Below are 26443 nucleotides of genomic sequence, written 5' to 3'. Positions count from 1 at the left end.
ATGTTATATACAGTATGATCCCAAGTGTTTAAACAGATGCACAAAGTAGACAAGAAGAGTGTGTAACAAAACATTAACAGTTGTCATTTCTTGGAATAGGAGTGTAAACTCTTCATTTTATTTTTCACTTGTTTCTAAATTTTCTCATTAGACATCTAATTTAAAATATGTAATGCAAATATATATGCAGAGTTTTACATCTTTCTCCAGGGTTCATTAAGTCTAAGCAGTAAGTGTAATCATTTCATAAGTAAAATGAAATAACTCATCCAATAATACTCAACCACAGGATAATACGTAAAGGAAAACTGTCTTGAAATACTCAGGGACTCATTCACGTCAGGAAATAAGAATTACTCAAAACCCTGACACTAACACTAAAATGTGTCTACCCTACAACAAGGCAGTCAAATGCTGACACTTCAGCTACAAAAGCCATGTCAGTTCCTGTTGGTTCAGATCCTCTTTGGGCTTGCTGTTCTAGTCAAATTTAACTCTTTTCTTTTTTTCCTTTAAAATACTACATATGAACCCTAACCCTTGCAATACCATTTGACTAGGCTGGGATAGGACAGATGATGATATTAGCCTCACCAAGACAACCAACCTCCAAAATTAGAAGGGAGGAATCTGGCTGCACTTGGAATAGAAGGCCTCTTTCCAGGTTTAATGTTGTTCAGTTCACTGGTTTCCAGACTTTTAAATTTTGTGAATTGACCTATTTCAAGCAAAAAATAAGAGATCTACATGGCAAAAAACTTTACTTTGCTACCTTCTATTCTCATCATTATTTTATAAAAGAAACCACATTGTTATATGAAAAAAAAAAAGAGCATGATCTCAAAGCAAAATATTCAGCTTCTCAAGAAAAATAATGTGTCAACCACACACTAAAACATGTATGTAACACTATCCAGCGAAAATGTTATCAGCAAACACAGGCGACCCAGTGATTCTTCTGCTAGGCTTTCCCTTGCAGGTGAAAGGTGGTTTCATTTTTGAACTGAGGATTATCATAAAATTAAAAACTTATTATAAAATGAGCCAAAGCACAAAGGATTATTTGTTCCTCCAACCGACATACTCCACAGAACAATCAAGCGATTGGTTATACAATCATCCATTTTAGATCTTTTGTAAAAGGCAAAAACAGCATCATAGATCAAGATCTACCTTTCTTAAGAACACTTACTGTGTTCTGTCCATCATTACAGACTTTGGGGTTTTTAGAATGCTAACAATAGAACTTTTCTCACAGTAAACTCAGTTTCCTAACTGGGCACCAGAATATTATTAGTCTTGCTGGAATCCTCTAGCCTGGATAAGAGCCAAAGCCAAGATAAACGTACTGTTCTACACATGAACATGAACCCATGAAGAAACAAGGGGCAGGGCAGCGAGTGTGCCTTGAGCATCGATTCAGATACATTTTCCTCCATATGACAAAGAGCACCAAACAACCATAAAAGATCAAAATCTCAACTCTAGGTATTACTTAAACAGCAGCAAAATCTGCTCATGTGGGACTGAGGAATGTTTCCTGATTGTCTTCATTATTTCCAAAGTCACTCAGATCATTCAAAATGATTTTTTAGCAAAGTCCTGGCTTACTTATTATAGCCTATATATGATGAAAACACAAACTAATCACTTGCTTTTGTTTGTTTCAAAATCATGTAGTAGTTTAAAGGCAATAAAAAATTTAATAAGAACCAAGGAACAAAAATAAAGGTAAAGTAAAAGTTGATTCCCTGCAGACAGTTGGTTTCAGCTAATGGGCTTTAGGTAGTAGTTACCACAAGGGTCAACTTTCATAATCATGTTTTCTTCATAGTTTCTTAATCCAAATTCAAAGGTAGTGGTTTCTTTTATGAATATTTTATCAGACAAGAATAAATGCAACATTTCATTTGGATTACACCACTCAGAGAAAAGGGGAAATAGAGAAAGGCCAATAAATCTTCAAGAGTTAATTATTTATACAGAGAAAATTTACTTTCTATGTTGTGACTTGTTTTATTGGTACACTGCAGTTCAATTTAGATTAAGAAGCAGAAAGATTATTGTTTCTCAACAGAGAGGTATCATAAATAAATACAGCAGAGAAATTTTTTTTGTATTTATGCTGAACCATTTACAAATATTCAAAATAAAAATGTGTTCAAAAAATTTCTCAAGTTTTAAACTCTTGATATGACATTTAACTACACTTAGCACCAAAAATTTAGTGGTGGTGCTAATCAGGGCAGAGCCCTTGTCCACAAGTGATGACAACAGAAGGGTGAGCATCATAATCACTCAATCTGCTAGAATAGTCGCTGGATTTCTAGTTCAGTTTAGTTCACCCACAATGTGTAAAATATATAATCATTCTATGGGAAAGAACGCACTGTCATATAATAGGGCACTTGGGTTGCCAGAAGGGTTCTATGGTAATCTGAACTGTGGATCTTTGTCATTAATTCAAATACTAAAGCTAAAATCTGTGTTATCCTATCAGAAAATAAAATCACAATAAGAAGAAACTTTGGAGGAAAGTTTCACTCCCTGGAACAATGTAGGTATTCGATAAATATTTATTGAATATTGAATTCAATGGATGGATAGATGGATAGTCAGATGATTGAAGAAGGAGTTATCAAACCTGAGACCACAGATGTCAACCCCACGGCCCTTGGAGAAGTCTCAACTGGATGCGACTCTATTGCAGTTTGTCTTGACAGCAAGAAAGGCAACAAATTATGCCGGACAGTTGCAAAACAATGCCAGTCACAAGAATGTCCCAGATTTTTGGAAGTTCTCTAGGATACAAATATATTTCTTGAATTTGAAATCAAATTGGACCTCCAAACACACCACACAGTTTACTTAACTTTGGCTCTTCCCTGCAATATATCTTGCTATAAACAGACCTAGGAAAGATTTCTCCTATTATCTGCAAACCTCAACCTATCTCTTCATTTTCTTCCAGAACTGTAAAAAATAATAGCTACCATCTATTGATCCCTAAATATGTACCAGTCACTGTAACGGATTTCAGATATATGACCTCATTTGATGCTCATAAAAACCCTCTGCTTTTATTTATTTATTCAACAAAAATTAAGTACCTTTTATGTATTAGGCAATGTTCTAACAACTTAGCAATTAATCAGTGGCAAAAATAGACAAAAATCCCTGCCTTCATAAAGCTTACATTTTTGTCAATGTGGAGAAAGGAGTGAACAATAAACATGATATTTATCGATATTATAATCATCCCCAATTTAAAGATGAAGAAATTAATATTCAGAGAATTAGATAACCCTCCAAAGAAGACTTGGACAGTAAATGGTAGATTTGAGGCTTCAAATCCAGGACTCTCTAGCTCAAAAGCCTGTGTTTAACATCATTAGGTGATGCTATCTCCACTCTTAGAATGGAGCCAAAACAGTACTGCATGCTTGGAGGCCAAATCACAAGTGCAAGGCATGGTAGAGCTTCACTGGCTGTAGGGTAGACTCTATCAGATGCCAGTCATCTTCAGAGCTGCCAAACAAAGCCAAGATTCTCGCTAGGCTTCCACCTGAAACTCAGGACCTCTAAGTAACATCAAGGTACCACAGCAATCTCCCTGCTATAACACTTCATGCAGTTCCAGCCCACCCCAATCCAAGCACATGGCAGAACTGTATTTCCTGGCTCTCCTGAGTTATACAGGAATATGTGAGTAGCTCTGTGTAATGTGTTGTAAATATGAGCTGTGCCACTTATAGGGTGGACCATATAATTTCTAGTTCAGAACCTCTCAGAATTCTCTTTTTTCCTCTTGTAGGAAGTCTGAAAATGTTCAAGATGAGTATGGGATCCTGAGTGATTACAATGAGCAGAACACCTCTGCTGATCTATGACTGGCAAGGAGCATAAGTGACAACAGAACCTTGTTTTTTGTTTTTCTTTTTCTTTTTCTTTTTTGAGACAGAGTCTCGCTCTGTCACCCAGGCTGGAGTGCGGTGGCATGATCTCAGCTCACTGCAACCTCCGCCTCCCGGGTTCAAGGGATTCTTCTGCCTCAGTCTCCGAGTAGCTGGGACTACAGGCACGCCACCACACCCAGCTAATTTTTGTATTTTTAGTAGAGACAGGGTTGCACCATATTGACCAGGCTACTCTCGAACTCCTAACCTCGTGATCTGTCTGCCTCAGCCTCCCAAAGTGCTGGGATTACAAGCGTGAGTCACCACGCCCAGCCAACCTTGTAATTTAAGACATGAGAACTGTGAAGGTTTTTGCTAAACAGCACAGCCTAGCTGATCCTTCTTTTACTGGGACACAGGAAATCCCTAAGTTTTTTGTTTTTTTTTTTTCTTAATTATAATGATTTTGCAGTAAAGGTAAACTAAATAAAATTGTGAAGCCCACAGTCTGGGAAGTAACCATATGGTGTCTGGTAGAAAATATATTAGAAAGCGAAGAGAAAATATATAGAGGGTTTTGAGAAAAAGAAAAAAACATGAAAAATGTGTATCTTAAAAACACTACTGAGCAAAAAAAAAGTGTATGCAATCAAAAAAATGGTAAACTTCTTCTCTGCCTCATGATCAGGAATTATCACCATGCACAATCTTAAAAGAAAAAAATTATAAATTTCAATATTGCATCTATTAACATGTTTTTTCTTTACACCTTTTCTCATCAGTTCACCTCTTCCCTATTTTAAAAAACAATCTCTGCAAGGACAAGATATGTCTGCCATGTGCCTGAATGTCAAAATATTTGAATAAAATTGAAAAGTTGACACTGAAATCCGATATGACTTCTTCAACATATAAAGTCAGAGGGGGATGGCCCCAAGAACACCAGGCACCACCTGCATTTACATCGTCGAAATGAAAAAGTGAAAAAGGAACAAATGTGGTCTCATTACTTTCCATAAAGGGAAAGCTCTTTACCACAACAATGCCTATTATACCAGATTATCAAACACAGAATCACATTGTAACTTCTGGAAACTACAGAATATGTATAAACAGAACAGAGCCAAAAGAACTCCAGACAGGTATGCCTCACCCTCAGGGACTCATGTGTTGCAGAAAATGCTGGGAAAACTGAATTATAGGGACAAAAGAAACTTGCCATGTTAAGGTTTTCTAAATCAAAATTATTCTTACTTGTTTTAATTTACTTTTCTTACAATGCTTAATTCTCATATTTTTTAAGTTGCATTTATGCCTTTGTTAAACGTGGGACTTTTGATATAAGAAGTCAGTTTGGCAGAATTGCATTGATACCTATTTGATGACATTCATTCAAATATTTTCATTATTCCAAATAGGGGGAAGATTCCATAATAGCCCCTGGTTTACAAAAAATCCTAGGTTCACAGCCATGGATGAGAATGAGTGCAAGTACCTAAAACCCACTATTTTCAAGATCCATGGGAAAACTGTCTTATATATATCAACAAGCCACAGGTGTCATTTAAAATCTTTAAACTGTCCTATAATTACGTATGATGTGTGGCCAATGCGTACTTGCAGTTGATTGTCCCCACAGAATTGGTGTCGACAATAAAATACAGACTGATATTGATCAGCCAAAAAAGAGAGACTGGGCTAATTTGTGGAATTATGGAAAACCTAAAATTCACCCAAAACTGTTCCCATTACCATAATCCATTTGAATTGAATCAGTGTTTTTCTACACAAGTTCCTTAAAGTTTGAGAGTAAATAGGACCCTTCCCACAATTCATATGTCCTTATGCACAGTTTTCCAATTAGCAAGAAGCAAGAATTAGCATATCAACCACAGAATACTCATACATATACTTCATAGACGTTAAGTGCTCATAAAGCTGACTATTCTATAAAAGTAATCCATGTACTTGGAATCATTAAATTTCACCTTCTGGATACATAATGTAGTACTTATGGCATGCTCTGCAGATAGATCTTGGCTAAGTACTTGTGTCATGCTCTGCAAATAATTTTTGGCTAAAATAAAAGATCAATCAAACATCTCTCTCCACAACACTTAGTCTACTTCTTTGGACCAAAAATTAACTTGGTGAAGCTTGTATACTTCTAGCTAGATGGCCCAGTCATTCTCACTCTTTAGTGCTGCTACAGAATATACTTCTGATCTTGGACAGTTCTCTGCACTGTTTCTGCAATAGTCCCAGCACCAATATAGTGACTGTCTCATCTTATACAGTTGATATATATTTGTTAATATATCTCATATATATTATTTAATATATACTTCATATTTGATATATATTTCTTTTTTTTTTTTTTTCATTGGGTACCAAATTTATTTTTTTTTTCTTGTATTATTATTATTATTATTATTATCATCATTATTGATATATATTTCTTAGAACTGTATGCCATGCATTAGAGAGAAACCAATGGAAGGGAGAAGGTAAAGAGGCATGTTTACTGTCCCCCTATTATGCGGGAGGCCCTCTGAACACTTTATATGTTATCTTGACACAGCTCTGTGGGTATTATGTTCATTACACAGAAGAGGAAACCAAAGCTCAGAGTGTTTAGTAACTTGTGCAAAGTTGCCAAATTGTTAAATGATGGATGCAGCTTTAAACTCAGGTGTATCTGGCTCTGAGGTCTATGATCTTCCCAACACACCACATAGTTCAATCTCACTTGTCTCTACACATCAAAACCTGTTTTCCCTTTTCCGAACCCCTGGCTACTGCCCAGCCAGCAATGTAACAGGCCCATTTACAGTATATATACTTTCACGTCAGATTTTTCCCCCTAATTGGATATCCTTCTTCCTCCCCAACTACGCAAACATTACTGTCCCTTCAAAAGCCATTTTCTACATTAAGTCTCACTTCCCCACCAGCCCTTTCCTTTCTCAATGTGAATTGCACAATTTGGTTTCTGTGAGCATAAGTTAGTTTGGAGTACATCCTTTCTTGTATTGCCTTCTAACTGGAGTATTATTTCAATCTCAGTCACATTATAAAGTCTTTTATTTTAGTTTTCCTTTAATTTCCCAGTCCTCCTTCTTCACAGTGTTGACAAGTAATAAGTATAGCACAAAGGCTACCTTGCTATTGAGAATGCTATCATTTGACTATTTCATAATAAACTGAGAGGAAATGTCATGTACTGAAAGTTGCACTGGACTGGGAGTCAAAAGACCTCAGTTGACATTTTATGCTGTAAACTATTAGTGCTATTTTGGGCAAGTAGTAGAACTTCCTTACATCTCACTCTCCTCACCTGTAAAAGAAAGGGCTCAGACTAGATGATACATAAACAGAATGCTTATCCTTATTTATTTTAAATTGCATTTCTGAAAAAAAGAAATTATAATTGTAGCCATGCACTTTTGTAGCCAGGTTTACCAAAGTTTCCCCCTTCAAAAACAATTCTCCCCTCTGTGTCTTCCACTTCATTGATAAGGTCTAGTAGATGTATTATATAAAACACAGACATTAACAGGAAGCTCTTTTCAAATTACAGCCAGTTTCCCAAACCAAACTGTCAACCTCCTACCCTCATATATTTAACACATGTGCTTCTGTAAAGGTGATTTATTAGTGAAAATCGTAGTGTTCCCTATTATGAAACTCAGACTACCACCTGTGCATAACATTCCAGGAGTACAATAACATGTTTACATGTAAAACTCAGGCCAGTCACCTCCATCTCACCAACTATCCTGTCTTTCCTTTTCCTTCTTTTTTTGTTTGTTTTGAGATAGGGTCTTGCTCCATCTGCAATGCAGTGGCACAATCATGGCTCACTGCAGACTCGACCTCCTGGGCTCAGGTGATCCTCCCACCTCGGCCTCCCAGGTAGCTGGGACTGCAGGCATGCACCACCGTGCCCAGCTAATTTCTCCCCGCCTTCCCCCCAGAGATGGAGTCTTGCCCTGTCTGCCCAGGCTGGAGTGTAGTGGTGTGATCTTGGCTCACTGCAACCTCTGCTTCCCAGGTTCAAGCAATTTTCCTGCCTCAGCCTCCTATGTAGGTGGGATTACAGCCACCTGCCACCATATCTGGCTAATTTTTGTATTTTTAGTAGAGACAGGGTTTCACCATGTAAGTCAGGCTGGTCTCGAACTCCTGACCTCATGATCCTCCCACCTCGGCCCCCCAAAGTGCTGGGCCAGCTAATTTTTTATAGAGACAGGGTTTCACCATGTTGTCCAGGCTAGTCTTGAACTCCTGGGCTCAAGCGATCCACTCTCCTTGGCCTCCCAAAGTGCTGGGATTACAGGAGTGAGCTCCCGTGCCCAGCAAAATTCAAATTTTTTAAGTGAAGGCTTTTATCAGGTTTATTATTAATCTAGGAAATATATATATTAATGGAAGGCTGCATGTCACAAGAAAAACTCAAAAAGCAGTATAACAATAACTGTGAGAAATATAACAATTACAACGGCATACAGCATTCGTTGCAAACCGTATTTTTCTTTCATACTGCTTTCCTTAATTCATTGCTTCATTTTCTCATCCATTCATCCATTCACTATGAAGTTACTGAACATCTACTATGAATCAGCTACCAAGCCAGCTGCTTAGTTCCAATTTTGCCATATTAGATGAAATGCAGTAAACTATTTTGTTTCTAGAACATACTATATAAAAGGTTAAAAAAAAAAAAAGCAGGTCAAAGAAAACGTAAATATGGAGAGAAAACAGAAGAACCTTATATTTAACTTGAGAAAAGTCCCCCAAAAGTGAAAAGGAAAAAAGAAGAAAACTACTAAGAGCAGAGAAGATGTGAACTTCATCTGCACATGAAAAAATAATGGTTGGTAATAATGATAAAGTTACAGCCTCAGAAATGACTGAAAAACATTCCATATCACCTTTACTCTTATACTCTTGTTTGAAGGAAAGAACCATAACTGTTAAGTTAGTTATATCTTATTTTTTTTTTTAGGGGAAAAGAGTAAATTTTCCAAAACAGTAACCATTTTCCCATTCAACTTTATGTTAAATATCAACCAAATCCAACCCACCAGATTTGTGTTTTTGCTGTGTTACATCTATGCCCCACCCAATATGGACATATCTTGGTACAAATGTACTTTCCAAATGATAATTACTTAATCATTAATAGGTACTCTACTGAGAAATAATTACCTTTCTTGATAGGCTCAATTAACCTAGTATTTTGTCTTCAGTGAGCCAAACATTATTGGAGATCTTGGCAACACTAGGCTAAAACTGTATACATTACATCGTGAAAATTAATGTCTCAAGTAAGCAAATGTCTTATTTCTTCTCTTTGCTGTGGCACTTTGTCTTCTGGTCTTTCACATTTTCAAATACTTTAGATAAAAATAAAGGAAAATGGAAACAAAAGCTCTAAAACCCAAAACAAGATTTCTCAGAAAATAAGTGCCCAGAAGAATTGACTTAAATGATACACTGGGGCCTCAAACATGTCTAGAAAAAAAGAAGCAAAGAAGATCTTGGAGTCTCTTGTAAATGTGTAGATTTATTTTACTCAGATTACTTGAGAGGAGTTGTTGGTTTTATCTTTCTGTATTTGAACTTAACAAAGCTAATGGCAACTCATTTTGAATGCCTCCCATATATCAAGCATTCTACAGGGCATTTCACATAATTTAGCTAACTTCCTCTTTACAGCCATCCTACAGTATGCATAATGTTATTGTTTCATTTTTTAGAAGAGGAGAAAGCTCAGAGAAGTTAAGTGATTTGTACCGGGTTGCCCAGCTAGTACATGCTGGAACTACAACTGGGATTTGAGCAGTATGCTCAACTCCCAGACTTGTGCTTGCTCACGGTGCTCAGATCTCTTTTCCACGCCATACAACTGGCTAATTGCCTCACTTGGTAAGAGCATGATGCTGGAGAAACCAGGACTATATATATGTTAGATCTCATTTAGGTTAGTTTGCTTAATAACAAAGAAGAATTCTGCTCTAAATTGTGCTACCAATGTGTTCCTTTGGTCACCGAATGAACCAGTGCCTCGATACAAAATTTTATCACTGATGACCAAACACTTCAAGGTGAATTCAGGACAAATGGTGCCCTCTGTTCTCACACAAGAGGGATAAAAATATTGGTAAAAATAGTGTGCATTCCTATGAGGGTTGTTTGCTGGGACATAGTAATTTTTCATTATTTTTATGTTTAGCTTGATGAGAAATATAATCATCAACTTGCTGGAATCCAAGCAGCAGCAAGCTAATAATCATATGACTGGGTCCCCTCCCTAGGACTCTGATTATGTGAAGTAAAGTTCTTTTTTGTGACTTCCACAAAGTAGATTTTTTAAAGGAGGCACCGTTCTATCAAATTATGTAAATAATTTAAAACTTCCTCTTATGCATCCCTCCCTGCTCTTTGTAAGTCACCCAACGATTTGCAAAAATAACCATGGGAAATGTTTTGGGTGGGCTTTTGAAGATATTTTTAGCTAAACTGGTGGAGGTTTAAAATACAAGCATGCGAGTGTCTGCCATTTAGAGAAATCACCTGCTCACACAGTTCTGTGGAGAAGTGGAATGTTTTAATGTGTGTCATTCAGTACAACATGTGGACTGCATTAAGGCAGGTTATAGCAGGTCATGCCATGTGACACAGCTGAGCCACATATAATCGCAAGCAATACAACTTGCTCAATGCAACATAAATTTAAACAGGAGTAGGTTTTTTACCCTCAAAAAGAGGCAACAGCTGCTGTAGATAACAAAATGCCCACACTACCCCACACTGAGAGGGGTTTGTGCTTTGACATGATCTGAATTATATGTAGGTAGTTCAGTACATCTATATTTAGGGGCATCTCTAAATATGAACAATGGGTGTTTTGGTGCATAGAATACATTCTCTAAGTGGCGCAAACCTCATGTTTTTTTAATAGTGCATTTTGTAATTTTCTCACTAGTGAATAAGAAGCATTTCAAAATATAGCCTTAAAAATTAGACAGTAGAGACAATTTTTGGCTTAGAGAAACTGGCTTCTGAGCCAGTGGGCCAAATATTTAGTGTTCTTATTTAGACAAAAGATAAAATACTCTGCAAGTACAGCACTGAGAAGGCCCAGAAGAAAGAAAACACCATTGAATTATGATAAAACAAGAAATCAGAGAAAGTAGAGAAATGTGCTGCTAAAATCAACAATGGTTAATTTCCAAGACAAGTCAGTACATGTGGCATCACTGGCAAGCACAATAGTCCTGAAAACTTTAAGATGTTTGTTGAGTTGTTTGTTTGCTTACTCCTTCTTCCTTGAAATAGGGTGTCACATTGTAACTTGAATTATCTTGACTTTGGATCCACTTCTGACATTTAGATCTAGCTTCTCATTAAAGCCTCAGAAGTGTTCCATGAGTAGGCAAAGAACAAGTCTCTTCAGATAACCCCACCCAGCTCTGGTCACTCCCACCATGACAGCACAAACCCGCCCAGGCAACGCTTACATATCCATCTCTGCATAGCTATAATTAACCACGCACTAGCTCATAAATCTATTTGAAGTGTAAATGTCATATGATAAGAAGAACATAGGAATATTTTTACAATGTCTCTTTTGTATTCATCAATAAATATGAATCTGTTCCATCGAACTCAATTTTGGGCAGTATAAATACAAACGAAGTATCTCATTAAAGAGGAGAAACTTAAGCTTCAGAAGTCATTTTGGGGCTAGAGAAAGTATAAGAAAGCTCAATTCTGTAGGGCACAAACAATGAGTGTGTCTTAGAAATGAATTACATGTATTGCCTGCTTTCTATGTGTGAAGCACATTACCTGCCTGACCTAATGTGATCCATGAGAAAACTGTAACAAAAAGAGAAAAGCTTTCAGGGGTTAAGAAATTTGGCTGAATTTACGTAGCCAGTGTGTGGGAGAACAAGAATTCAAAGCTAGATCTCACTGGTAACAGAGCCACATCTTTCAACCAAATACCTATCCTTTAAACTGGTTTCACCTAACCTCACACACATTGAGTTCAGGCTAAATGTATTTTCCCTGGCACTCATATTTGGTCCACTGGTTCTTTTAAAGTCAACCTATGATATCTCCACAAATAAACTGAAAACTTCTTATGGACAAAGACTTTATAAATTATTTCTTTTTAACCTTTACATGACTACCTATATGTTTGATGCCAAGTAGATACACAAGGTTTGCTGAATTTAAATGTGTTCTCATCCATGGCTACATAATCGTTAGCCCCATCTTCTCCACTCAGCTCTGACAATAACAGAAAGGCAGGTGGGATTCCTGAAAACAGGACTAGACTTGCAAAAGACCTGAGTTTTGCATCCAGCTTTGCCTTACTTTGGTTGTGTGCCATTGCGAAATTCATTAGCTTATTCTTTCAATTTCCTTATCTGTAAAATTGCCATATATAAAATCTATTTCATAAAGATAAAATAGTGTCATATTTTCCTTCAGATCTTTTCATACTCTATAAAAAAGGCAGGAGAGTTTAACTGACAAAACTCCTAAGTATCTGCTATGGATATCAGTGAAATTTTCCTAGAGGTAGGTATCATTCAGTCATTCATAGGACATCTCTTTTGTGCAGGCATTCTTCTGGGGAATGACCAGACAGTGATGAGCAAAAACAGACTCAGTCTCCGCTCTTCCCAAGATTCATGATCTACTGGAAGGCCAGATGTTACAGCTGAAATCATTCTATTTTAACACTTTCATTTTTAAAATATACCTACAATTACCATTTTTATTAGGGGAACTTTCAAGAGTTAATTTACTATCCATTAGATCTGTGATCCTAGTAATTGAAATTTCTTATAAAGTAACAAAAGTTATACATGACACTAGAAGTATAGCTACCCACACATTTCTGAAATATTAGTGGTTATGAGTAGAACACTCAGGAATTACAGGGACTGTCATAAAATCACACAGATTTTTTTCAGTGTGAAAGTGCTGTATTCAAGGTCTCCCAGTATAAGTGTAATACTGCAATTCAGGTCCTAATTCAATGAGATGAACAATCAGACCAACGTGGCAATATGGCTTTAGTCATCACCATTGTACTATTTGAGATAAGATGAAAACAAAAAGAAACATTCCAACACTCACATATTGATATTTGATATATTAAATATTCTGGAGGACTAAATTCTCAACATAAAAAATTACATGACATTTTATGATCATTATTGGCAGAATTCATCACACAAAAGATAACAGTTATACCAACAGGTCTTTTAAACCTGGTATCATCTTTGAAAATGTGTTTGTGTTAAAATACATTTCCAGTCTGTGCGATTACACTTTTATTTACTTTTATTTCTCACAAAAAGATGTGACACGTTTAATGTTAATAATTCCATAACAACCAATTAACAGAAATGTGAAGAACAGATTTTTCATAAGAAAGGAGTTGTTTGCAATGGATTTCAACAAATTCCCCGGCTGGCTAAAGATATAGCATGCTGGGCAATGGAGTAGGTAAAACCTTTCCATGGCAAACTTTCAAGGATCCATCGTTTATGGCCGCACTCCTTGTCCTCTTTTCTTTTAAAATGCCAGTCGTGTATGGATGAGGCACATGTTTCTTCTGCCAGTGCCTGCTCAAGCAGACAGTTTACTAATTTGTAGCTCAGTAAACCTTTCACTGCACTGAGCACCTTGAGGTTAGCACATCTCTAATCATTATTTGATAACAGAAATCTGCAAGCATCACATCCCTGGTAACAAGAACATTGTATCTTAGCAACCAGCCTTGATATTCAAACAATTTCATTAAAGCGTAGCACCTCTTAGCAGGTGGGTGAGTGCGGGTGTTGATAAACATTTATAACATGATCAGCCATTGTGTTTGCCAACACTATAATCAGCATGACAAATTTATGAATTTGTTTACAAGCTCCTAGATAGCCAATCTATGTAGGTAAACTACATTTCAGACTGGTTAGGAGATCCAAATATCAGCTCCTTATTTTAAATGGAGAGTTTCTTTAGAAAACTATCAATTTAAAAGACTGCCAACCTGCTCTCAGTACAGAGACATCATATTTCCATTGTGGTCTAATCTTCAAATAGTAGAGTTGAATTTAAATGCTTCAGGAGCAAAATCTGAGTGGGAACTTCAGCTACATTGAGATTCATAAGAATCACATTATAAGGTTGAATTTTTTTCTTCTTCAGATGCCAGATGATATGCCTTTCATGCCCACTGATCTATTGCATCAATGACTTAAAGGAAACAAATGTGATAAAACTCCCCTTTCTAAAAAGAAGAAAATTTTTCAGTAAATACTACAAATTTTAAAATGTAGTATAAATGTGTTTTATAGACATTCATTTTTAGGAATTATTGATCTATCACCATTGTGAATTGGCCCAGACATGAACAGCCTTTTCTCATCTATTCACTTCAATCTAATACTTACCTATGGTGTTTATAAATTTGTCTGGAATTTAACATTTCACCTCAGAGAGAGTTTAATCTTTTTCCTAGTGAATGATCAGGAATATATGTATAATTTTTAAACCCCCACCAACTCCATGTTCTTCAAAATTGAAAACTCTTCCAATCTGGAAAGTACTAATAGGGCACATCTCTTTCTTAATTATATAACACAGCTTCTAATATGACTATAAGGTACCAAACCTGTGATTGTTCAAGTGTTACCAAGTATAAAAGTTCACTGAGGCATGCACTGGCAAATAGGTAGATGAAAAACAAGGACTTTTATACTTTCTGAAGTTTGAACCTTGAACCTACAGCACATGGTTACAACAGGGCCCCTGGGCTCCTCATCCCTGAACAAGCTATTAATCTACCTGAAATAGGTGAACTTCAGTGAAGCATTATCAAATAGGTAACAAGCTTCCTTTCAAATTAAAACCAGCCATGATGAAAAACAAGTTTGTTGACCTAGCTTGTTCACCATGAACCATGACACGTCAGTTAATAACTACCACCTGGGCAACTCCAAGCTTCAGCAACTAGCATTGCAACGTTAGAAAGATTCAGAGACAACAATATAGAGTACAGCCTGAAAGACCAACTGCTCTACATGCAAATAGTGTTGGGGAAAAAAAATCTTCAGGGAGAAAGTAAAACACTTCAAAAGTTGTAGTCAGAAAAAGGATCATGATCTGTGGGTACCCTAAAGCAAAGACAACAAAAATACTCTGCATTTGTGTGTATGATTCCAGGTGGGGTGAGGGACAGGATGAGGAGGTGTGAGGGGGAGACTGGGGCAGTATTTGCCATATACTACACATTAGGTTAACTGTTATAACAATTATTCTTCCTGGTTTCCTGAAGCTTCCCAATATCTATTTCTTGTATTGTGACCACATGTATAGAAACTCTTTTTGTCTGAAGGAGAAAATAATTCTGTTTCTGACGTAGGGTGGGGAGAAGGGTGCAATGCCTGAAACAGGGACACAGTTGGAATTGGTATTTACATTTTTGGGAAAGTCTTTAAACCTCTGTATCTATGCAAGCACTATTAACTTATCAATTACTTATTAATATCAGCTCATTATTGTCTTAATCTAACTTTTAAAAAATTAGTCCCTTCTCGTAAGAATTTTAAACTTTGTTTTCTATGTGAAGTTTGGGGCAAGAACCAGTATGTTTGTGAATGTGTAAGACTGTGTGTGTGTGTGTGTGTGAGAGAGAGAATGTTATTAGTTTATTTTTTACTTACTGAAGTGGGTAATTCTACATCATATTTCTATGAGAGAGCTATCAAAATTCACTGCTTCAGTGTTTGATGGGCTACTTCCTAAACTGTTGAACTGTGGTCATTAAAATGCTGGATTTCTGAAAATATATAACAGACCATAACTAATGCAACTGTTGCAGAAGAAAGAAAGATTTCTATACTATTTTCCCTTCTGAGCTGTGTTTGTATATTATGGATTATCTTCCAGTTAAACAAAAAAAATGTAAATAAATAAACACCTTTTTCCACAATAGCACTGGCTTATAAAGATTATTTAGAGCAGCCTCCCCTTGCCTGAGCTCGACAGGTAAAGAAAGGCCTGGTGCACATCTCAGAGACCCACCTCAGAGAGGCAGCTACTGCTAGAGTCAGGCACTAGCGGCAAGACCAAACCTTGAGTTTTATGTAACCAATGCCAGGTGGTATAGACTCTATTTATAGAATTCATGGGACTTGACTACAAATAATTTTTTACTCAGGCTATTCATACCTGAAGTTTCTGCCAAAATATTCTGAAGAAAAAAATAGTTTACATCACTGGTGATCTAAAACTTCAGCTATAGTCTGAGAAAGAAAACAGGTAAGAACTGTCACCAGTATAAACCAATGCTGTTGTGATTCTGCACAAGAAGCCACCTCTCCAACAAGCCCTTGGGTGGCTTGCTGTTAGAAAATTGTAAGGATTGAAAATTCCACAGAGTCTACAGGGCTTGGTATTTGCGTAGTACTTTTCATCTGAAGGTATCAAGGTGCAGGATAAATATTAACTCCCAAATCCTGTCAGGTTTGCTGATGTGTGGGTTTGAAAACTCCAACTTTGAGTCAGAATTCCTCCCTAATTCCATTTTACTCCATTCCCAGGATAAGAATAAGATTTACTTTTCCACAAAAGTTTGAATGAATATAAACAAAAAACTGAAACACTCGTGGAACTGAATCTTCTAACCGTCTTTCTTTCACTCATAACCCATTCTATTCTTTAGATTGAAAAAAAATTAAATTAAAAACACATTAATGCTTGATTTATCTGGCAGCATCAAAAAAAATCTATTTCTTTACAAAATAAACCCTCTATCACATTTTAAAAATAATTTGTATAGAAGTATTTTAAGACTGTATAGTAAATGTCCTAGTTCCCAAAATAGGAATAAATCACAGACAAGTTTAGCCTGTCTTAATTATTCTAGAACGCTATTATGGCCATTAATGGTTGAACTGTATTGTAATACAGCCCCGATATATAGCCAGCCATTTGCCTCCAGAGCAAATACTTAAGATTACAATTTTTTTTTCCATTTTTGTGTCTTTTTGCAGGCTTTTCAAAAAATCTTCTCCCTTCCCAGAAGCTGCCATGTTACTCATAAAGCAAGCTATTCTAAAAGCAATCTTTATTCTCTTCCAACTTGTTGCTTCTACGATAATGTTCACCAGGAAACCAGATACCCAAGCTACAAAACTAAACTCTTAATGAGTGAAGGTCTATGGTTGCTGTCAATGAATGAGGTACGTTAAGTCTATTACATGCATGAGACATATGCATTGTAGCTGCTTCCTTATTTATGACAATCTTCTGATTATATTTGATCCACATCCCGGGATAAGTGAGCTGTTAGCATAGTGAAAAATACACAGGTGATAGGAAAATCCGTATCTCCATCATGGTCATTTGAAATAATTAGCTGGTAGGGGGACTGGCCATAGAATAATAATTTTAAGGTAAATTTAAGGATATGACACTCAGAAAAAAGGTAGTAGAGCTGCTGAATTTTTTTCTCTTTATCTTTGCAATGCTAGTTTGTTTGCTTGTTTGTTTTTCCAGAAGGGAATCATTCTAAAATCTTACTTTCCACCTGGATTTTCTCTATAGTCATTGATCATTAGAGAGGCAGGATCAGACCAAAAAATGCTGTTGTTTCACAAGTTTTATTTGGTTTGCTTTTCCAAATTAAGTTGTCCCTATATTAGCAACCAGTACAGTCAAGCTGGGGCTAAAGAGAATGAAGTGAAAGACAAAGTACAATGGAAGAAAAGATGCTAAATCAGAGTGATAAGTTCCTACTGATATCTAAGGATACGTGCAACACAGTAAGAAAAATGGACAAAAATCTTGTAGAGGGAAAAGGCTTGTGCATAATATTCACAACCGAGTACCTGAAATAAACAGTACAGGCAACATTGGTTGGCAGGTGACAGCTTGTGCCAGGATGAAACAGTGCAATCAATGTTCCAGGAGCTACCTATTGCTCATCAGGGAGAGCACCCGGATCTCACTAAATACCTTCCCTGCAGTAAAATCCTTAAGAGGTTTCTCAGAGGTACCAATTAGGCTTCATTGTGAACACTTTCTTTTAATAAAACCAGATATGTTTTTGAATTTGCCAAAACCGAATATGTTTTTTGAATTTACAAAGCAAACTTTTACTCTTACAGAGCACCCATTTCTCCCAAGTACCTCAATGGTTCCCAAAGGATAATAAGAATCACCTGGAGGGTTGGAGGAGTTATGGGGTAGACTTTAGATCATGGATTACACTTTACAGTTATTCCTATGCTGCATCACATAATCCTTAAGATTGCAAATGAGTTTACGGTCAAGAAACATATAAAATAATATTGTGCAACTTTTCGTACATAGGCCTCTAGACCATTAGTAAAAGACAACCATGACCCAATCAGAACTAAAACCTTGCAGACTTAATGACACTGTTGTAACTAAACCACCAGGTAAGTCACTCCCTAAATGGTTGCCATTCATGGGTGAGGTCTCCTGGGTGCTTGTTAGAAATCCAGCATCTCGGAGACCACCCCAGACCTACTGGCTTAATATCTGCATTTTAACAAGATCCCCAGATCAGTCTTATGAACATTAAAATTTGAGAAGCACTGAACTTAGAATAAAGGAAGGGAGGGAAGGAGGGAAGGAGAAGGGAAGGAAGAAAGAGAATACAGAGTGGTTTTCCCTGCACTCTTCTAAGAGCTTATATGCATTTATGCAATTAACCCCCACAATAAATTCAATGAGGTAGGTATAAAGACCACAAGTGTAAACATATGAATTAAAACCTAGTTTCTCTAATACATGAAGATGTTTAAATGGTATTTATGAGTGGAAATTGTTTTCCTTTTTGACACTCCCTAGTAGGCCCTAGTGGTTCTTTAGGAAATCTCTGTGGGCAGCCATGGTAACTTTGGTCTGTAACCTCTTTTTATAACCTTCTATTCTTGGCAAAGAAGCAGTTGACACAGAAATCAAGCCAGATGTTCATCCTGGAATTATGGCACGGGGCGGGGGGTTGGGGAGAGGGTGAAGGAGTATCTTTTGGGGAGATTGGAGCTCTACCAAGAGCAGACAAATTTTCCGCCTCAGCTTTTCTTTCCTCCCAAAAGTATGTCTTACCTTAAATTTGGGAACATCCTAAGGAAAAGCTAATATTATATATATTCTTTGCATTACTAAGAATATTGAATAACTAGAAGGGGAGATGTTTTGGTCTGTTATTCTTGGTAATGGTTCAAGATTAAAATAATTTTACTAATAAAATAAAAATAACCTTTGTGACTCCATCATGAGAGAGCAAGCAAGAGGGGGGAGGAAAGAGTGGGAAGGAGAAAGGAAAACGGGTGAGAGGGAGGCAGAAAAGAAGGAAAAAAAGAGAAAATTCCAAATCAGATGGACTTTAAAATCCTTACTTTGTAAAATTGTAAAAAGCCATCACCTTTTAGGAGTGAATGAAAGAAAAAAAAGTCTGCTTTGCTTATTGTTTCTATGTTCATCTGGAGCATAGAATATTGCATATCCTGTGATAGGACAGAATTCTAATGAAACTAGAATAGTCCCTTGGACACAGACCTCCCTTGTAGTTCGTTTTCTTTTATTTGACATAAGTCATATGCTATGGAATGTACTCAGTTAAAACAATAACCATTATCTGTTCTTTAATCCCACTGCATAATAATTACTAACAGAAAGTATATTTTGTTCCCTAGAATATAAATACTAAAAGTCCCTCCATTATTAGAACACTATAGATATGTTTTTTTTTTTTTTTTTTTTTTACCATTTACCTCTATAACACTGAGATTCATTTTAGAATGCCTGAGCGGACTGTCAGAGTACTCTGATGGATAAATTACAAAAGGTACAAACACTCCGCAATTTTCTCAATTATCCTCAAGTTACCATTTATAAACATTTTATCTATTGCTATAAAGCAAACATGAGGTGTGTGTAGAAAGATTCAACAACAAATGGCTTACATTTTTATGTCTTATGGTAATCTTCACATTAAGAGAATATTCTGTGTATCATTATAATTCCTAAATTTGAAGCAGAAAACCTCCATTGTGATCTCCATTTTGTGCCCATTCTAAGTTTCACATTAAATTCTAAGCATCAACCATGATTACTGCTGACATCTTTACATCAATGAGTCTCTGAGATTGTATGCAAAGTCCTGAAAACTTCACCCAGGGTGTCATCAAATTAGGCAAGCCTGGTTTTCTTCTGTGTTTACTAACTGAAGCACAGTCTCTGAACTTACAAGTACATGGCTGGTTAGGCAGTCATGCCCAGTTTTCACAATTTATTATTCCTTTTAATGGCTCCCTTTTCATCCCAATGAAATACTCTGTCCCTTAATTTCACATGAACATCCTTTACCTGGGAAAGTGGAAGAAAAACGATAACACTTGTTTCTAATTAATTTCTTACTTTTCCCTCAGTGAAGTGTATCTAAAGAAGCAAAACTTACTGAATCAAGTTTAATGACATAATAAATTCTTCCTTTCCAACAATGCCATGGCTTAATTCACAAGTGCACTTTAAGCTTTTGCCTTTAGCGACTGATGGGTCATTAGTCTGTATGTAATCCAGCAATCGGACTCCTTGGAGTCTAAACTCAATCAGCAAGCACCAAATCAGTAGTTTCTGAAATATGACTGGTAGGTCAAGTGTCCCCAAAAAGAGTGCCTGGGGCATCCCAGATGGAGAATAGGGCATGACAAGCAACAAACTAGGACAGAATTTGATGCTGGCATTCACTAAAGACTTCATTCATTCTAACTCACTAAACAACTATTCTTCAAATGATTTGACCTCCACTTTTGATGTTTTCTAGCAATAGGTCATGCAATAAAATTGGTTGGTATGTGCCGATAGCTTTAACATACATGTCATCAAGTTGAACATATTCTAATCACATTTTTGCCCCAAGAACCTTTGCCTAATATCAGGAAAATGGGCCATGGAATCGCTATCAGTCATCCTAGACCAAAACAGGCTAATTACTGCACATTAATCCCACATATGAAATGTGCTCTCTGCTGGGTCATATTTTTCTTCTTTCTTTGACAGCATCTTCTATTGCTGAAAAATACAAATAGAGATACTAGTAATATTTTCCCTGGATTTCACATAAGATTTGGGAAAACCATTTCTACTCTACCTTCAATGGCTAAAATAGCCAACCTATCCAATCTACTTAGTTCTGCTATAGTGCTTCATTCATTCATTCATTTATTCATTCAGATGATTCTAGATACTGGAAATATAGATAAAAGTTGCAGTCACTATCATCAGGATTAAATAACTAATTTTAGATAAGTGATATGATGGTGTACTTTAGCCTGCATCATCATCATCATTCTCATCATCTTATCTTTTAAAATAATTTAACATAAAACACACAAGACAACACTAGATATAATTCAGATCTGACATTATGCATAGAGAAATACAGAAAAAAAAAATCCTCCCCCCACCTTCTAAAACAGGATTTTCAATGTTCTATAAAAAACACTTTGTCTCACTTCATCATGGTGTCATCTTCCTAGAGGAACTTGGTAGAAAGACTAGACCCAAGAGTTGAATTGAATCATTTTCTTTAGAAACTTAAGAGCCAGCATCTAAAATTGCCGGTTGGCCATGGTCCCTGTAAGCAGATGGAGGAGCAACAAGGGCCACGGTAGCAGGAACAGACACAGAGAATTTGGATTCTGAAAGGAAGGTGACCGTGAAAGCATGAGAAGGGAAGAGAGAGAAAACAGGGAGCTTGAAAGAGAAGTGAGTAGAGTTAGAAGCAGGAGGACAGAGGAAGCAAGAAAGGAAGAGCAAAAGGAGAAGAGAAATTGAAGAGTGGGTGGGAGGAAGAACAAGTGAGAAGCACATTAAACTACAGCACATATGCCTAAGCCCATGAAATTAACATATTGAAAATAATCCAGTACTTCCTCATACAGAAAACAGTGGTTGGATCAAGTTGCAGGGCCCTGTAGATGAGGAAGCCAAGTGACACACTGCAATAGGCAGCCTCTAAAATGGCTCCCAGGACACCCTGGCTCCCGGTATGCATGTCCATGTGTAATACCCTCCCATTGAGTGTGGGCTGGACCTAGTGACTCACTTCTTACCAAGAGAATACAGCAAAACTGATGGGCTCTCACTTCCAAGATCAAGTAACAAAAACGCTTTGAATTCCACCTTAGCTTTTCTTTCTTTCCTTCACCTGCTCACTCTGTAGAATGTCAGCTGCCATACTGTGAGCTGTCACATGCCAGGGAACTGAGGAAGGCCTCTGGCCAGTAACCAGTGAGGAAATGGAGCCTGCAGTCCAAAAGCTCCCAAGCAATCAAATCCTTCTAACAACTGACTGACTGAGCTAGAAGCTAGTCTCTCCTCAGCTAAGGCTTTAAATGAGACCACAACCCTGGCCAACACCTTGATTGTAGCGGTGTGAGAGTCCTTGAGATAGAGGCACTTAAACTACCTACTGATTCTGGACCCACAGAAATTATGAGATAATAAGTGCTTGTTGTCTTAAACTGCTAAGTTTTAAGATAATTTGTTATGCAACAATGGATAACTGCTACACACATTTAATAGGAAAATGACAACTTTGACCAAGATTAAGTCTAGGTCAGTAGATATATCACAAGTGCAACCCTAATAGACTTAATAACAGAATTATGAAAACTCCATCTATGATAAAGGTAAGAATTTGGTTTAAATTAATCAGCAAATCTTCCCTCATATTTCTCACAGAAACCTGGGTTTGAGCACCAACTACAGGCTAGGTACTTAATAACTGTGAGACATAGTCAAGCCATTTAACCTTTCTGGGACAAAATCTTGATATGTGGAAAATGCAGCTAATAAGTATCCCTGTTTGTCATTATTGTCATGAGATTGACTCAGGGTCATGAAATTGAAACTTACTTTGGAAACTATAAAACCAGTCATAATGTAAGTAATAAGGAGACTGCTGCAGTCCCACTCATGGATTTTCTCCAAGCTAATAACATTTTAAATATTTGCAACTCCTCAAAAAGTATTCCCTTTCTAATGAGGCAAAAGATAGTATCTCTTTAGTTCTTAAGTTTTGCTATGAAATATCTTAAGTTTTTGTGCCGTTTTTGCGCCGTTTTTGCCAAATCTAATGCTTTGGATCAATACCAATTCCATCTTTGGTCACTTCATGTATATTAAGATTTAGCCAAATAATTCCAAGGTTTTCTTTTTAATTAAAAAAAATATATGTCTTGGGTGAGATTCCTTAGAAACAGGGCCTGAGGTAAAAATTTTGGTTCAAGTGATTTACTGAGGGAGTGTTCTAAGGAGAAGGGGAGGAGATGAGACGGAAAGAATGTTGACCAAGTGTGGGCTCAGCTAGAGGCTAGCATCAGTTGATCCGGAAGTTCTGGAGCACAAATCACACCACAGCATTAGGTCTACCTTGAGGTAAACAGGCTGGCATTTTGTCAGCTCCCCCCTACCTTGACCCCTACCCCTGTCAGTCATTGGCCAGAGGACAAGTCTCCAGGGAAGAAGGCAGCTATGAGGTCACCAGCCACACTCAAATCAGCTTGGGCAGGAGGCAGGGAGGAAGCAAGTACCAGCCACTGAAGCGTATCTAAGCAGGGTAACAATAGCATCTCCTACAGGGGATATATTTCTTGCCTTTTTTATGGTATTTTCTCATCATTTTTGCAAATAGGTCTTGTTATGCTAAATAGTTCTAGCATTTTATACCAGCTGTGTTAAATGAGACAGCAGAAAGAGCAACAGTGTGGAAAAAGAAAGATTTGTCCAATCAGAGTTGTGCAGCTTAATTCAAGTCAGACAACAAATGAAAGGGGTCACTGGGAGACTTTTTCGCTCCTAAAATATAGCCATTAAGAAATATACACCGGAGGTACCGGTAAAGCTGAGGCACTCAGGGCGCCTGGGGAGCAGCGGTTCCTCAGCTAGCCCAGGTGGGAGAAGGGTAGGGGGAGCAGCTTGGGCAGAGGAGAAGGCGAGTGTGACAGAGCTGTCAACTCAGGTCCCAGAGAAAGGCAAAAGTAAGAGAAGTCACGCCCATGCCCAAGAGAGAATGAGAAGGGAAGGAAGGGGAAGAAAAAGTGATACTTATAACCCGAGAGGAAGGATGAATACAAGAATCTACCCAAACAGTGTGCAATCATAGGCATGTCCTAACTCTATCTCCTGATAAAGAATGCCTCTGATTTTTCCCACCAAACTTTTCTCTGCTTCTCATATCCGACTTGGCCCACTTTTTTCCTTATAAATTGTTTACATTTGAAAAAGCTCAATCATGAAACAGAAGATGGTAAAACTTGTTTATTTGATGGTTATTACTAACACTTCAGCGGGAGCTTCCTGAAACATTATTGCTCTTGGTTGCATTGAGGGAGGGGTTGGTATTTGTCAAAAATTATATTTGACTTTAGCTGCCCAGAAGAAATTCTGAAGCTTCCAAATGCATGGGAGGCTTTACAGAGGTGCTCAGTGAGGAAGCGGAATCTGGAGTTTATACCATACAGAAAGCCCAGCCTTCCCTCCCCCAGCATGGATGGATGATCATTGCCAATCCTTATTTGTGTTTCTGACATTAATTAATTTTGGCTTTTTTAGTATATATGAAAAAAGACTGGAGATTCTCATGAATAAAACACTACAGTGGCAATACAATTTCAACCAGAATTCCGTCTCTTTCCATCATTCTCGAGCATAGATTACCACTTTTTAAAACTATTCCAACTAGGAAATGTTTATGTTTGATAAAACTAAAATGTAAACATGGGTTTAAGGTGCTTGCCTAGCTTGCTTTCCTATAACAAAATATCTGCTGGTTTTCAAAGTTATATTGAAACAGTATGTTAAATTCAGTTCTGACAGCATATAAAGATACTGGCTTTCCTAGACACATAAGCAAAGTCTTTTTTATGAGCTCATAAAGGCTAGACTTAAGGAATATTTAAGTAGTGGATAATTCATAGAACAATACGATATCTTTAGTCACTCAGCTAACATAGAGGGCAACCACAATTTATTCTTCTTAGATCTTCCTCTCATGTTTTATATTCTTAGCAGGTGAAAGGTATTTAGAAAAGACCTAAATACATTTTTTTATTATTATTGAACTATCAAAGATGTGCTCTCTTTGGGACTCCCTCCACTTCCTCATTCTGTGTATGTTAACCCACTTCAGAGACCATGGTGAAATGAACCCAAAACACCAACTTACTATTTGCATTATAAATGGAGACACAAAAGAATATTTTAAAACTTTTGGTTGATCTGGCATATCAAAGATTTCTTTCTAAGCTTACTTCAGTGAGTGCATTGAAGTAAACTGAAAGCAATAGCTTAAAAGTGGCTTTAAAAAGTCACAAAAAAAAACCGGCTATTTCCATGGAAATTTTCAGTTTACTCTCCGACCCCCCTTTCAGAATCGCTTCTTTCTTACCCTCCTCTTTATTTGCAGGACTCAACAAGGAGGAACTCTGGAGTTTTCTGAATTCAAGTGTTAAGCTAGTTCTCACTGGAGTGCAATCCATTTTCCTTGCCTTGTCAAATTTGCACTCAAACTTCCAGCAAGCAGCCTGACTCTCCTTTTTCCCCCGTCCTTGAGCTAATTACCAACACTGCAGCTTGGACTCCAACCAAGCACTTCGCCATGTCGGCCATTTTCCTCTGCTTTATAAAGTTTGCAGGAAAATTACAAATCAATAGAGTGCTTACCTGAGAGTCCATAGAAGTGAGGCTGATGAAATTTAAGCAAGTCGCCAGATCTCAACAATCGATACAGCTTTTCTTAACTTCCCCTTTGACCTTCATAGGTCTGCTGTTTTTATTTTCCGTTTTCAAGATGGAGGCCAGGGTCTTCCTAAGAATCATGGGAAACTTGAAATGGGCCACAGGTGAATGGCATCTCAAAGCTGTTAAATAACCACTGAACATGGGCTCCTGTGAATTGAGCCTGGGAACAGGCTCAGGTTGCCACTTTACTAGCAGCGCCTGTGTAAGAACCGGGACACCTTTTTAGCATTAGCTGGGGGGAGTTAAGAACTCTTCATGAAATCAGAGGATTACAAAGTGTAGGCCAGACGCAGTGGCTCACGCCTGTAATCTCAACACTTTGAGAGGCCGAGGCCAGCGGATTACTTGAAGCCAGGAGTTTGAGACCAGCCTGGCCAACATGGTGAAAGCCTGTCTCTACTAAAAATGCAAAAATTAGCTGGGCGTGGTGGCAGGTGCCTGTAATCCCAGCTACTCAGGAGGCTGAGGCAGGAGAATTGCTTCAACTCAACAGGTGGAGGTTACAATGAGCCGAGATGGCGCCACTGCACTCCAGGCTGGGCGCCAGAGGCAGACTCCATCTCAAAAAAAGTGTAAAATGTTCACAGAATATGAGCTTTTATTATCAGAACATGATGGGGAAGGCACTGTACTTTAGTCACTAAATTCTTAGAAGTAAAATACACACTACTACTACATTT

General features: G+C 37.3%; 1 long non-coding RNA gene across 1 annotated transcript in view; it reads right to left on the bottom strand.

Moving 5' to 3' along the window:
* LOC129031912 (uncharacterized) overlaps positions 1 to 25897 on the bottom strand; it is a 138523-nt gene extending 112626 nt beyond the window's left edge. The window contains exon 1 of the long non-coding RNA XR_010122799.1: positions 25686 to 25897. This is a non-coding gene — a long non-coding RNA (uncharacterized LOC129031912). The remainder of the gene's footprint in view (positions 1 to 25685) is intronic.
* Positions 25898 to 26443: the final 546 nt, after the last annotated feature.

Source organism: Pongo pygmaeus, chromosome 11 (assembly GCF_028885625.2).
Source record: "Pongo pygmaeus isolate AG05252 chromosome 11, NHGRI_mPonPyg2-v2.0_pri, whole genome shotgun sequence".
In the NCBI taxonomy this organism is placed as follows: domain Eukaryota; kingdom Metazoa; phylum Chordata; class Mammalia; order Primates; family Hominidae; genus Pongo; species Pongo pygmaeus.
The sequence above is the reverse complement of the archived record's forward strand: the minus strand, read 5'-3'. Positions and strand labels throughout refer to the sequence as shown.